We start from the raw sequence: 15,639 nt of genomic DNA on the forward strand, positions 1-15,639 counted from the left end.
TTGGCGACTGAAATACCCTGATACCTCGCAGTATTCTCACTACTCTGCTCCACAGCGCCTACACACGAGATTGGATTATTTCTTTGCCACGTCAGAAGTGGTGATGGCGACCACTCAAATTGAATATAAAGCGAGGGTCCTGTCGGACCACTCGCCCTTAGTGTTGACCTGGCAGTATAGCCGCCCTCGTGCACGGATACCTACATGGCGCCTCCGTGCGGAGGCGCTTAGGGACACGGTTTTTAGAGAGGACATCAGGGAGGTGATCCAGCGGTACTTTGAGGTTAACACGGGCAGTGTAGATTCGGCTGGTACACTTTGGGAGGCATTCAAGGTTGTGTTATGAGGGGACGCTATTTCCAAGTCAAAGGGCCTGCAGGGTGGGGTTCTGATGGAGCTAGAGAAGGCGGAGAGACAATTGGAGCGCGAATGTAGCAAGGCAGGAGGGGACGCAGACCTAGTACTTGAGCTGCAGCAGCGGTGTTCGGAGCTTTGGGAAAGGCCCTGTAACCTTAACTATAGGAAATATGTTGAGAGGCAGCATGCGGGTGGAGACAAAACTGGCCGCCTACTGGCATGGTTATATAAGAGAGAAACCCCTAGGCCCCCGATCAGGATGGTAGTTAGAGAGGACGGAGAGGAGGTAGACACCCAAGAAGGAGTTAATGCAGCCTTCCTTGATTATTATAGAGCACTGTATGAGGACAAAGGGGGAGAATATCAGGCAGAGATCAGAACTACATTGCAAGACATAGAGCTGCCCAGGATTAGTGATGAAGAAAGAGAGGAGCTGGACGCACCTATTACACTAGAGGAACTGGAGGAGGTAGTGAAGGGATTGCCCACTTGTAAGACTCCGGGCACGGACGGACTCCCGAGTGAGTTTTATAAAGTGTATGGGGCAGAGATACTCCCCCCGATGCTAGAAATGTTCAATGAATCTTTCGAGAAGGGTCGGTTACCGGAAACGCTCAGAGAAGCGCTGATAGTGCCGCTCCCCAAGCCTAATAAACCCCGACAAAGCTGTGGATCGTATAGGCCGCTGTCGATGTTGAACCAGGACAGCAAGATCCTGACGACGGTCCTGGCCAACAGGCTACGAAGGGTCATCAGTAAACTGATACACCCGGATCAGACGGGCTATGTCCGCAACAGAAACATAACTCACAATCACAGGCGACTTCACCGGGTGATTGAAGAGGGGAACAGAAGTGATGAAGAGATGGTGGTGGTGTCCCTAGATGCAGTTAAGGCATTTGATTCAGTGAGGTGGCCGTGGTTGCTGGCGGCCTTGGAGTGGTACGGGTTTGGGCCTGGCTACGTGAGGTGGGCGAAACTGCTGTACAGCGAGCCACTGGCCAGGGTGCGCACGGGATCTGTGATATCCAAAAGGTGGCGACTTAGCAGAGGCACCAGACAGGGATGCCCCTGGTCCCCGATGCTGTACATATTGGCCCTGGAGCCCCTGGCGGTGTACCTCAGACAACAATATGACTTGGTTGGCATCGAGGTGGGAGGAGAGAACCATTTGATATCCCTATATGCTGACGACCTGTTGTTGTACCTGAAGTATCCGGAGGAAAACCTCCAGTACATTTTAGAGGTCATGGAAAAGTATGCGGAGTTGTCCGGCATAGCGGTTAATCCCAGTAAATTGAGCATGTTCCCGCTGGGGAGCTTCATTGGGGTCCCTCTGGAACGGTTGCCGGTGTTGCCCGTGCCCTGGGCAACTGAGTCTTTCCACTACTTCGGAATTGATGTATATCATGCTGTGAAGGAAGAACACTTGCACAATACCGAGGCGGCGGTAAAGAAAATCCGCGATAGTATGCGGTTTTGGGAGAAGCTGCCGCTGGCAATGGTGGGCCGGGGGGCGATGCTTAAAATGGTGGTCCTGCCCAGGCTTTTGCACTTTTTCAGCAATATACCATACTTGATACCCAGGAAGTTCTTTGTCAAACTTGATAGTGTATGCAGGGACTTCCTGTGGCACGGCATCCGCAACAGGGTAGCCTTGTGGAAACTGCAAAATTTCCACGATAGGGGAGGCATCAAGCTGCCGAACTTTGAGGCCTATTATGTGGCCAGCCAGCTGCAATACGTGACCAAATGGCTCTCTTATGAGGAAACTCCTGAGTCTAGGCTGGTTGGGAGGGACTGCGCCCCGTTTTATCTAAAGGAGGTTGTCTGGGTCCCTAGGTCGGACTTGCAAGGACGCCCATGTATGTTGCTGTTGGGGTGGTAGAATTTGGCGCAGAATGTGCCAGTTGATTGAGAACCCGTACCCGTGTTACCCGCATGTGCCACTGGTCGCCCTAACTATGGGGGACAGCCAGCTCAGGAAAATTATCAGGACATATTGGAAAACGGTTGGGCTGGCCACATTGGGAGACATATGGCAGGATGGGGCCATTAGAGAATTCGTAGACCTGGGTGAAGAAACAGGGCTGCACGGGGGCCAATATGTTACATATCTAAGGCTGGTACAGATCATCCGCAAGACTTGGCCGGAGACGGTGCTAGCGGAAGATCCGGACGCACTGATCGGAACGATATATGATATATCAGAGGGCGGGCATGAGATCTCTAGATTATATGAGGTGGTGATGACCCGGGTGGGGAAGGACTTGATGGATTTGAGGCTTGATTGGGAAGCGGAAGTGGGGGCACAGATGACTGATGGGATGTGGGAACGGGCCATGGGATACCATAAGAAAGTGTCCAGGAATGCTAGATTGCAGCAAATACAGCTGTACATCACGCACAGAGCATATATGACCCCGAAGAAAATAGCCAAGTTTGCGAACACAGGTAGACAAGCATGCCCGAAATGCGATGAAGAAGACGCAGGTATGACACATATGTTCTGGTCCTGCCCAGTGATTGAAGGCTTTTGGGGGGAAGTGGCACAGAAATTAGCAGATAAGGGGGTTCTGCTACGCATTGACACGGCCTGGGCCTGCCTCCTGGGAGGGTTCCCTAGACCACGGAACACCAAACATCTCGGGAAACTGAGAGACCTGGCGTATGTACTTGCTAAGAGAAGGATAGCTATGAGTTGGAAGCAACGCCATGGGCCAAGAATAGAGATATGGTGGCGGGACCTGCAGAAGTGGGCGGAGGCTGAAACGGTGGTATGGCAGGAAGCGTGTGGTAATTGTGGGGAGGAAGAAGTGGGCAACCTGGCGGCTTGGAGAATGTTAACTACGGGACTGTTTGGCACGGAAATGGACCCTGCTGCTTCTGAGAGGGGCGACGCCCAGCCACACCAAGTGTACACAGAACTGTAAGGTTGATAAGCTCTTGGGGGGAGGGCGGGGTTTGAAGTGCAGTAACATGGCATTAATTGATGTTTACAGTTTGTAATGTATAATGCTGCAAGTTTGGTTTGTATTGTTTTATTTTGAAAATAAAAAATATTTAAAAAAAAAAAAAAATCATCATGATGTTCAAACGGATATGCTTCTCGATGAATAAGGGGAAACAGGGTGGCTGAACCAATCTCAATGTATCAGTAAATGCATAAGGAGGGCTTTCCAACAGTACTTGAATCGGTTCTTGGTGGTTCGATGCATCGGACCATGCTTCTTGTTGTTGTGTGAGCAGTTTGAATCAGGTTCAGATACAGTGAGTTGCAGTGATCCCAGGATGGAGCAGGTGTCAAGTCAGGTTTGAAGTGAGGCTTGTTGTGGTTCGATACAACTTCTAATGACGCACCTCAATGGGGACTCCAGTGTCGGTTCGATGTTCAAAGACCGAAATGCTTGTGACTGAGGCATTGATCACTAAGAGGTGGTTCAGATTCTTCCACAAGGATGACCAACTTGTTCGAGCGAAGGCAACAATGTGCTCAGATGGCGGCATACTAGTTAGAGGGTGTAGCAACTGCATTTCGAAGAGCTTGAAAAGTGCTAAAGGAGGCATTATAGGTTTAATGTATTTGACAGAAGTAAAAATTCAGGAGATCAGCTGCTAAGACAAATCCTTGCTCTCGTTCTCCCAACCCTGAGATTCTGGCTAGCACCTGCAGGAGTCCTTCTCCTTCAGTGATTTCCTGGGTACCAGTGTCTGCTGCACCGACTGATTGCTTGGCACCCCTCTGAGCATAATGGGTACCAGGCTCCTCCATGATCAATCTCCCCTGCTCTGCCTCTAGCCCACCACGCACATAGGGGCTGTAACATTAACCGCTACACAGTCCCCTGCCACCTTGCACATACCCAGAGCTGCGCTGCCCTGGATGCACTTACTCAGGACATTGCTGCCCTGATGTAACGCTCACCTGATTCCCGCAGAGGCGCCGGTCTTGACTGGGTGAATGCCGTATCTTCAAAGGTGATGTGTAACACACGGTTGGCTCTTTGGGCTGGACCTCTGTGCACTGTATGTCTGACTTGAAGAGTAAGATGTCTGCAGATAGAAAATATGGGATTAATGAACTGGGGTTATTGGGTGCCTCTCTCCTCTTCCCTTTCTCTTCTCCTGTAGAACCCCAAAGGTTAACGCCCTCACCTTAGGTAAGTGAACGCCGAGCTCTCCATCTGCCTCGGGGCAGGGTGCCGTAACCAGTTTCTTCACTGGATAAGGGTGCAGGCCTCTTGACCTCAGAGGACTGCTGTCCGTCGTTAACTGCACGAACGGTAAGTTCTGGGCACTTCAAATGTCTTAAAAGTCTTTTGTAATGATATCTCTTGTTTTGCAGGGTTCCGGCGATGGCGGATGGCGGGCTGATGAAAGTTGAGGATCGAACCCGCCTGAGGAATAGAAGCGCCTGGAAGCACGTAAGTAAGCGCTTGTAGCCTGCTTCACGATGCGCACTAACTGTCCCTTTTATCTTGCAGGTACAAGTTCGGAGCTTTAGAGAAGCTGAAGGGTGCTGGAATACCCACTGGATTCGGCGTGGGAAGGAGTAATGGCACGTGAGTAATAAAGTTGCCCAATGTCTTTAAACGCACCTTCTTTTGTCTTTCAGATGCGGGATGCAGCGCCGAAGGCATCCGGAGCGTGCGAAGAGTAGGTAAGTCTTTGTCTTTCAGATGCCGGAATGCAGCGCGAGGCGTTGGTGACAGCCGATGGACCAGGTAAGAGATGCGCTGCCACTGAAGACCGTAGTGCTAACCTGTTCTTTCTTTGTCTTTACAGGTGCTGCTGAAGACTGGATTCCAGGATGGTAAGCCTTTGTTCCCTTAGGCCCAGGATCAGAAGCAGAAGACACGGTGAGCTTTCTGCTGCAGAGAATGCAGAATAACACAAAGCAAGATTCATCCATCGGGTGTGGTTTAAATAGCCTCCTGTAGTGCTTAGGTGTCTCCTTCCACAGCCACGCCTAGGTAAGAAAAGAGTTCCTGCTTTCCAGAAGAGTTCCAGTGTTCTGAACCTAGGGAGTGGCTCCTGCCCCACCCAACAGGAAAAGTAGTCCCAAACAGAAGAGGATCAGGGGTTCAACTGGCAGGTAAGTAAGCAGCATGGTCTGCTGCAGGTAAGTCCACCCAAGCATTATGAGCCCGGCGCTTCCAGCGCTGGGACTGGGCATCTTTATGAGCCTGGTGCCACTGGCGCCAGGACAGGGTCCAAAAGGTCCCAATTGGGACTGGCTGGCACTCGGAACCGGGGTTATGGGTCTGCTTCCAAGGGAGTCGGGCAAGTCCTGATCTTTTGGAAGCAGAGATCATGACACCTGATTGCACTTCCCCTCTCTCTCCTTGGCACTTTCCCCTCGCCCTCCCCCTGCACTTTTGTGCTGTCACACTTCTGAATGTCACAAGGCCTAGTAAGTTTGTGTATATTGTCATCCGTCTGTCTTCCCTCCCTTGCCTTGTTGTGTCTATAAAAACTTGTGTACAGGCGCGTTATAAATGACTTATCATATCATATCAGATATCATATCAGTAATAGTTCATCCTCAATTTGCCCTTAGTGTGGTTAGGGAGCAGAGCGAGCCTCTCTCTTGGATCACTCAATCTTCACCTCACTGGTGGAGAGCTCTAAAATGGTCAAATCTCCCAAAATAATTCCAAATGAATTATTCTTGCAGTCCAGGAATGATCTCAAAATCAATATTGGCAAAAGTCCACCACTGATTTGGAAAAAGCAAGCCTGCTTTATGGGGTCCAAATCCTGGACTTGTGTTAAGTGGTCTTTGCCTTATTGCATCATAATCAAAGTGGTGTGTGCCATAGGAAATGTAGGAGGCAGGAAAGAAGGATAGGTGCAGATAGTGGAATATTCCACCAACTGTGCTGATCTCCCTCTGTCTGCACTCATCCCACCCTCTTCTCAGACCCATAACATCAACAACCCTTTTTTGTATGCAGCAGTAGGGTATGTCATTTGATCCCTGTCCTGTTTAAAAGGACAGCTCATATTTAGGGTGATGACTTGCTGGAGAGAGTTGTTATCTAACCTTACAAAGGATCAAAGAAGAGGCATTCCGCCTCATTACGAGTTGGTCGGTAAATAAAACAAATTACCGGCATGCTGGTGCAACCGAGTCCATGTTGCTCTGCTGCCGGAATCAATGGTTGATTCCGAGTCAGCGGGCATGCACATACCGGCATGCCGGTAATGGCTGCACCGGCTCGCCGGTAAGGCCCTCCAAACCCCCGATAGCGGCATCATCCATGCCGCAGACACAGGCACCTGCATCCTAGATTCCGTAAAGAACGGTACCATTGATACCGATATCATAAATACCAGCACCGGAAGTGCTTCGGCGGCCATCTTTAAAAACACAATCCATTCTAATCCTCTGCCTACAGCACCTGGATTCGGAAACTGTGGACAGTGTTAGCAAGGACATGGCCAAGGCAACCCGAAAAGGTGCAGTGTGGCAGCGAAAGCCACGTTTTTCAAATGAGGAACGCAACATGCTGGCCAACACTCTGGTCCAGCACGCAGATGTTGTGTTCTGTGCAGACCTGCACCGTGCAGCACAAATAAGAAAAAAGAACATCTGGGAGGAGGTTGCACAGAAGTTTGCTGCAGTAGAGACAACCCCACGCACAGTTAAAGACTGCAGGAAACGTTGGGACGATCTGCGGCTGCGTGTCACCAGCATCCTGTCAGCAAACCGCAGCAAGGCCCAGGCAATAGGTGGTGGAGCATTATCGCCTATAAAGCTGGCAAGGTGGAAGGAAACCTGCAGCTCCGTAATAGATATGGAGGCCATTGAGAGTGTTGGCAATTCCGTGATGGGAGTCCCATCATCGGCGGATGATGGTGATTGACCCTTAGCGTAACACAAAAGTCACCACACATACCCAATACCCCAAGTACAATGTTGGAGTCCAAATGGCAAGTAGATGTGAGCAAATACATGGGCCATCACCTCCCACCTAAAGTCAGCCCCTACAAAAGCGCAACATCCCTGCCAGGAAAACACACAACTAACCCCACTGACACAAACCACATGAGTCCCCATTCGCAAACACACACATCATCTGCATACACACACACACACACACACACACATATATACATCACCACAAAGATACAGGCATGACCACTGTGCCATCCCATTGCATGGTGCACACATCACCACTGCCGATTGCACACTTGACACACCCACCATGACCATGCATGAAGTGTAAACACCAATGCAACAACTCACATAGTGCTTGCACGCTGGACCCACATCTAGACACCATATGGCACACAACCCCTAAGGCATCGCCAGAACATGCAAGCCACGATACACCTGTCGGCCACCCAACAGACACCATGCCCAGAAGGATTGCCAAACACTGCACCATAAGGATTCTGCACCAGAAGGATTCCCAAACACTGCACCCCCCCAACTCCTGTAAGCACCATGGACACCCCTCCAACATGTACACAACAATGCACAGGACTCTAAATGTAGTAGCATCAATGTATATAGGATGTACGTTCACCCATGACTGATGCTGTGCCTCTCTGTCCCCCACAGGCACCAGATCAGACAGCGAGGCCGAACACACCGCAACAACTAAAAAGCCAACATCACGCCTGTGCAGAGGGACCGACGCCTCCAGGCCGTCGACATCAAGGGCTGGCCACAGGCATACCACCGCTCCCAAGCCACAGCCCCCCAGCCACAGGGTGCACAGGCTGGAGAAGCAGATGAGCACCTAGCTCCAACACCTAGCCAGGAGCCCCAGCAACAACACACTGGTGCCATTAAGGCACTCATGCCAAAGGGCACACCTGCCACCACAGTGACATCAAGAAAAACTCCTGCACCTCAGCAAACACCTCAGGTGGATGAGGAGGGATCACCAGTGGGCAGTGATGTCAAGGGGCCACAGTCGATGGTCACAAATGACCTTGTTGAGATGGCACAATCCACACAAAACAGCATAGAGGAGGAAGATGAGGAACTGGAGGAAGCAGACACTGCAGGCTGTTGCATGTCTGAGGAAATGTCACACACCCCTACCATGCCGTCTATGCCAGTGTTCTCCTTCAAATATGGCTCTGATGGACGCAGCTCTACGGAGGACATGCCTGTGGTAGCAAATATCCCCGGAACCATGCAGACACCACCACCAACTCCTGTGCAACCACCAGCTACGGAATCCATCCGGGACTTGGAGGGACGGTTCACCCGCATGGAGGAGTGGCAGAAGGCCATGCATGATATGGTCAAACAATACGTCATGGATGGGGAAGCCACACCCCTGGCCATGCACAACAACACTAGGACAATTAGCCGCGCTGTCTACCGTGTGTGCCGGAGTGTGCATGAGGGCATGGCAGCATTGACACAGGCTGTCACCCAGTTGGTTGCCACCATGGCCAAACACCATGATGCACAGGCCGACCCACACCCACCATCGACCAGCTCAACCCCGGCGAGTTGTACACAGATAAGCCCGGTGCGGAGGTTGCTGGGTGGTATTCGCCGGCCAGAGGGACAACCCCCTACACCTAAAAGGGGGCGTCAGTAGCCTGACACAATTGAACTTGAAATGGGTGCAGGGGGTGGGTGGCATTGGTGTGTGGGGATGTTGGGGGAGAGGGGTGGGGGGCGTGTGTATGTTGGGGGGAGGTGGGTAGGGGGTGTGGGTGTGTGGGTATGTTGGGGGAGACGATGGGGGGCATGGATGTGTGGGGATGTTTGGGGAGGTGGGTGGGGGGCGAGGGTGTGTGGTGATGTTGGGGGATAGGGGTTCACATTGTTTCCTGTTCACTGTACATAGTTTTCAATCATTTAATACATCTGGTGTGCATAAGAAAAACACATGACTGGACATTGCTTCTTAAGTGTGTGTCAATTTATTTCTGAACAGTGCCCAGTGCTCTGTGTCCCCCATTCCGAGTGCCTTGTGTCACCCAGTCCATCAGAAGTATTGTGCAATCAAAGTTTGCCATACAACACGTCCTTCATTCACATTTTGCCGTGGTCGATATGCATCTTCATCACCATCATCTTCCTCCTCTTCTGGTGGAATCTGGTACGTGTCAGGGGCCAGGGGTACGACGCAGCGGAAGCACTTGTTGTACAGCATGGCAAATGCTAACACTATCTTGCCCACCTTCTCAGGCCTGTAAATTAGTGTCCCACCCGACCTGCTGAGGCAGCGAAAATGGGCCTTCAACATGCCAAAAATCTGCTAATTCGTTACATGCGTGCATGCATATACACGGTTGTAGTCCTCTTCGTGCCTGTTGACTGTTTGCCTGATGGGGGTCAGGAGCCACGGTTCAGGGAATACCCAGCATCACCTGCACAGGAGCATTGGAAAGTGTATTTGTGAACGTTGTTGTCATCCGTTGTGTGCAATGCCTGTACAGTGTTCATGGTGACATGTCACAGATTCATCATGACTGCACTTGACATTTCCTCATAGTAAGACCCAGGTAAGTGTACTCAGGGATGACCCATGCTTGGGGGATATGTGTGCCGTTCACGTCTAAGGGACCTTTGCATCAGGTACAGCACTCACACAAATGAGTTAATAATGACCATGATCTGCTAACATCTGATGGGTGTGTTCCATTTGAAATTTTAACTATACCTGTGGAATGCATCATGACATGTTTGTCTGATGTGCTTCATGATACACTGTGCTTTGCTACTCATGTTCATGACTACTTGATGTCACCATGTACTTCTCTATCACTGCCTTCGCCCATATATCCAAGGCCCAATGGAAATGATGGTATGGTCCGCCAGTGACGGCAAACATTTCTGTGAGGGGGCTGGGTATGTACTGGCATGGTGGAACAGAGGTACTGTGGATGGGTCCTGCGCCACTCGCTCATATGTTAGTGGTGGTACCTGATCAGTGATTACATGAGTTTCCTTGCTTGCACCATTGCAATTGTAAGTGTCCCTTGAGATGCCTGGGCTGGTATACTGGTCTGCGGTGTAGCTGTGGGTTGGGTGCATAGACAGAGATTTGCATGTGTGGTAGTTGGATTTGCCCCAAGCATGGCTGCATGTCCCATGATGGACTTTGCTCTGCTCATGTATTTCAGGCATTGTGCCTGCAGGGTAGTGCATCGTGGTACCCGTGGTTCATGTCCGATGTTGTTCAAGGTGCATGTGCTGGGTGGGTACTGTGTATGTTGCTTACATTTACGCACAGCTGTGTAGGCATGCCACATCTGCATCCATTGACTGTGTCAAACCTTCTGTCAAGGTGATTGGGGTCACAGTTTTGCCTCCCAGGTCGCTGTGTCCCCCTCCAGGCAACACGGCTGATACTGCAGCCAGCAGATAGGTTGCCTATGCTTGTGCCCCCCCACCATGTAACACCACTCATACCCCAGCCAGCAGACAGGTTGCCTATGCTTGTGCCCCCCCAGGCAACACCCCGTAGACCCCAGCCAGCAGACAGGTTGCCTATGCCTGTGCCCCCCCTCAGGTAATCCCCTTCATACCCCAGCCAGCAGACAGGTTTCCTATGCTTGTGCCCCCCCAGGCAACACCCCAAATACCCCAGACAGCAGACAGGTTGCCTATGCTTGTGTTCCCCCCAGGCAACACCCCTCAAACCCCAGCCAGCAGACAGGTTGCCTATGCTTGTGCCCCTTTCCCCAGGCAACACCCCTCATACCCCAGCCAGCAGACAGGTTGCCTATGCTTGTGCCCCCCCAGGCAACACCCCTCATACCCCAGCCAGCACACAGGTTGCCTATGCTTGTGCCCCCCCCCCAGGCAACACCCCTCATACCCCAGCCAGCAAACAGGTTGCCTATACTTGCGCCTCCCCCGGCAACACCCCTCATACCCCAACCAGCAGACAGGTTGCCTATGCTTGTGCCCCCCCCCCAGGCAACACCCCTCATATCCCAGCCAGCAGACAGGTTGCCTCTGCTTGTGCCCCCCCAGGCAACACCCCTCATACCCCATCCAGCAGACAGGTTGCCTATGCTTGTGCACCCCCAGGCAACACCCCTCATACTCCAGCCAGCAGACAGGTTGCCTATGCTTGTGCCCCCCAGTCAACCCCTCTCATTGCCCTGTTGTTGGACTTACCCAGCAGCCAGGTACGTTGTGCAGCATGTTGTGCCATGTAGTGGGGAAGCGTGGAGTTGCGCAGCACCATGGCATCATGTGTGGTTCCCAGGATCTTGCACAGCAATGCATGATTAATTGCCTTGCATCGCACACCATCTGGACATTCAGGCAATGGTAGAGCTTCCTATTGTGGTACACTACCTCCTTGGGATGCCGGACTACCAGGTCCACATGGGTGCAGTCGATGGCACCAATTACGTTTGGCATGCCTGCCAGTGCATAGTATGCTATTTTTGTAGCATACACCACCTCCACAGTCCGTGGTAAATATATGTGTTCCCTTTCATGTTTCAGGAGGGCATCTAGCACCTGGTTGAGCAAACGAGAGAAACATGGTTGTGAGATGCCATGCAGCTGCCCCACTGTGTGCTGGTAGGTGCCTGTGGCAAGGAAGTGCAGCACAGACACCACCTTCAGCAAAGGGGATGCCTGTCCGTATGTTGATGAGGCTTAACAGGTCATCATGGATGAGGTCCACTATTGTGCTTATGGTGTCCCTGTCCAGGCGGTACAGGGTGTGTATCTGTGCAAGGGTTTGGAATGGGCCTTAGGTGAGGTATTGTTGGCTACCTGCGGGGTACAACTGCCTGTCCTGGTGGTATGTGCTGGCCCTGTCTCACCCTCCTTCTCCTGCGCCTCCGCTGCATTCCTTGGTTCAATGCCTGCTGGAGTAGTAGCAGTGCAGGCATGGTAACATTTTGGGTTTGGAAGGGGTGTGGTATGTGGGTGTGCTCCTTTTGTGCTGTGCCAGACTCCTGTGCTGATTGTGTGCACCTGTGGCAGGTTTCAACACAGCAGATTACTATTAACGGCTGCCCCGTGATGCCGGTGTTAACAGCACCATGTTACCTGTTCTTACCGGCATCTGGATGCGGATAAATGCATGTCCATGAACCTCGTAATGTGAACTTACTTACGGCATGCCGGTGTTACTGGCACGGCTGCCACGTGCCCGCACCCTTTCCAGGTAGGTGCTTCTCGTTCACAACGGGTCCCTGCAGATGCCGGTGCTGGGTCGTAATGTACCGGTCCGGTAAAGATGCCGATGCTCCATTAGCAGTATCGTTATAACCGGACTGGCAACCCTGTAATGAGGCCCACTGTCTTTCAGCCGTCTGTCCTGCTAGCTGGCAGGGACAGGCTGCCTGACTAGAAAACAAACAATTCTTACACAGCTTGCCTGGTCTAACAGTGCTGACATGTGTATGATTCAAAACAGATGTGGCTTCTATTAATTATGTGTATTTCCAGCCACCTCATCCATAAACAAATATGGATTGTGTTTAAAGAGTAAACTGACACCAGTATAGTTATTCCGCATAATTGTTTGGTTTTGGAACAGAGGCGAAAGATGTAAATGCAGCTTTTGCCATACAGTGCCCTGGCTGACACGCTGTCAAAGGGCCACCTGTAACCTCTGAACCTGTTCTGTGCCACTGGGAGAAAGTGCTGCACATTATCCGAATGATGCAGCAGGGCTCAAAGGTCACTATGCTTTTGGAATGGAGCTTTAAGCGGGGTCTAGTTAGCACACCACCCCTTTCTGAGATTCAGTTACCTCCATCATTGTATTATTTAATAATAGTCGGAAAAGCCAGGGCTACCACACCCTTCCAAGAAGACAATTCCTCAAAACATCACTTGGAAAGCAAAAGTTAAGTGTCTATGGTGTTTGGCCAGAAGTACAATGCTGCATTGTAATGAATCCTTCTCTCTTCGCAATTGCTGATTGCTTGCCTTTCCTTCCCATAGCAGAGCTCTTCATATACAATGTACCCAATATCACCAGGCACTTTTTGATACTGTTAAGAAAAATGCTTCCTCCCTGACATCATCATACTGTAAAGTCTATTTTGCTATGAAATATCACATGGAACATTTTTCTGAAAATCAGTTGGGAAATCTAATTGATATTCTCTTATCTAATTCAACCTTATCTATATTCATAAAAGTGAATAATTGTGGGTTTGTGGCCGGGTTTGTGGCTTGGCAAAGTGTTGTTCCTTATTCAATTTTACACCGTTTCACGAATTTGCACCACATTTTGCATAGTTACCTGTTAGGGCCCTCGGAACATTACGGACTGTATGACATTTGGACAAACCACCCATTTCCCTGGATTCCACTAAATCTCTAAATTTGTTTGTGGGTTTGTGGCTTGTTGAAGCATTGTTCCTTATACTATTCTACACTGTTCCACCAATCTGCAGCAATTCTTGCACAGTTACCTGTTAGGACCCTCCAGACATTGCTGGCCTCACAACATTCCCCCCACCATTTCCCCTGAATTTCAGCACCTTCACACATGAGACAGTTGTCTGAAATTGGCAAAACATCAATGTGATCATAGAAGGACCGGTCTCGAGACGAGGGAAAAAAACTCACATTTCAAGGCCCTATATTTCCGAGATATTTTCACTGTAATGCACCACAATGATTGCACCACGCCAGGGTGAGGCAACAGATGGGGAGAGCGCACAGAAGGTCCCAGTATGCAGCATTACAGTAACTCTCGCCTCCCTCCAACGTCTGCTCTGGGGAATGACAGCCAGCCTCACTCACCCATTCTTGGTGCACTTTACTTCAGAGTGCAAAGCACATCAAGTGATAAGCGAATCGGAACACTGACCTACAGGATCAATGATTTTCAACAGTTGATCAGAGTGTTGTCATGTTTGTCCACAGAATTCGTTCAGAGGACGGGTACTTTTTTACTAGTTGTTTATATTTGTGGGAAGTGTAATGAAATTATATTACATTAAATTGAATTTTAACTAAACCAATACCATGTCTCATATCCACCTTGTGAAATGCAGTTAAATAATTAATTTAAACACTGTAGTACTTTCAGAGGGCCGAGATGCCTGCTGGAAGATTTCTATGTGTAGGACAACTGCAGTACTGCCAACTTAGATGGTAAAGTTGTATATATTTTGGTAATTTTGCTTCTCTCCCATGTATTAAATTAAACACGTAGAGAATGAAGATGTTTTGTCTTGCTTTGTTTGCTCGCCAAAGCTTACAGATCAAAACCCAGAAGCAGTCTGCATCCCAGAGTCTTAGAGGGCTGCATCTGGCCCTCAGGACATATTTAGTGTACCATTGAATTACAATACATTCCATAAATGATCTACAATTAAACAACATCAGCTTGAAACACAGAAAGAAATACTGTTCTACCATGATGGTATTATGTGATAGAGTGACTAGACTATCTCATCATATGCTGCAGCTGAGAGCTGTCACTTTCATGGACAATTCGCTCTGACCAGAAAGAGCATAGCAGTGCTGAAAGATACACGTTACAACAAATGTGTTAGGCAAAGCCCACCTTTCCAGGATGGAACTTGTTAAAATACTGCTTTCGTTCAGGCGCAATGCCCTAACAGGCATTCGTGGTTATTATGATTGTCCCATTGATATATATTTTAACAAACTTAATGTAGGACAAAAGTGCAAAAGTATCAATGCAGCAAATGGCACAGAAACAAAAGTAGCTATTGGATATCGACCTTTAATTAAAGTATACACAACCTAAATCGGGAGAAATAAGGACTGGAATGAGAACATAGTTCATCAAACAGCAATAGAGAGTCTCTCCTACAAACTGAACGATCAGTTTAATACACATACATTAGAATGTTCCAGATTTGGTGAAGTGTAGAGTTTAATGTAATATGGGGCAACATGTGCGCAATTTACTTTTATGCTTGTTACCCTATCTTTGAGATGATGCATTGTGTTGAGCTTTACGAATGAATTGCATTTAAATGTTGGTTTCCTGAGAATCTCTATGGGGAAAAGGCTCCTTTTTCATGGTACAATATTAAGCTTCATGTGTTCCCGAAAATGCTTCTTTGTACTTGATTATGAGTTAACGGTACAAAAATGCAGTATTCAAATCGAATGCATGATTTACCTCGAAGCCTAATTCCGAGTTTCATTTCCAAAACTCTTCATGGATGCTTCCACACAAAAGCAGTACCACATCAGATTTTACCGCATTTAGTAATATGGCATTTCCACTAGGAGTCCTAAATGGACACCAAGATAAAGAATACCTGAAGTCTCCACCTGACCCAGAATCACACAGACCCTTCAGGCTATCACATGCTTACTGCATGAGGTAACAG

Source organism: Ambystoma mexicanum, chromosome 4q (genome assembly GCF_040938575.1).
Source record: "Ambystoma mexicanum isolate Mex_15411 chromosome 4q, UKY_AmexF1_1, whole genome shotgun sequence".
Taxonomy (NCBI): Eukaryota; Metazoa; Chordata; class Amphibia; order Caudata; family Ambystomatidae; genus Ambystoma; species Ambystoma mexicanum.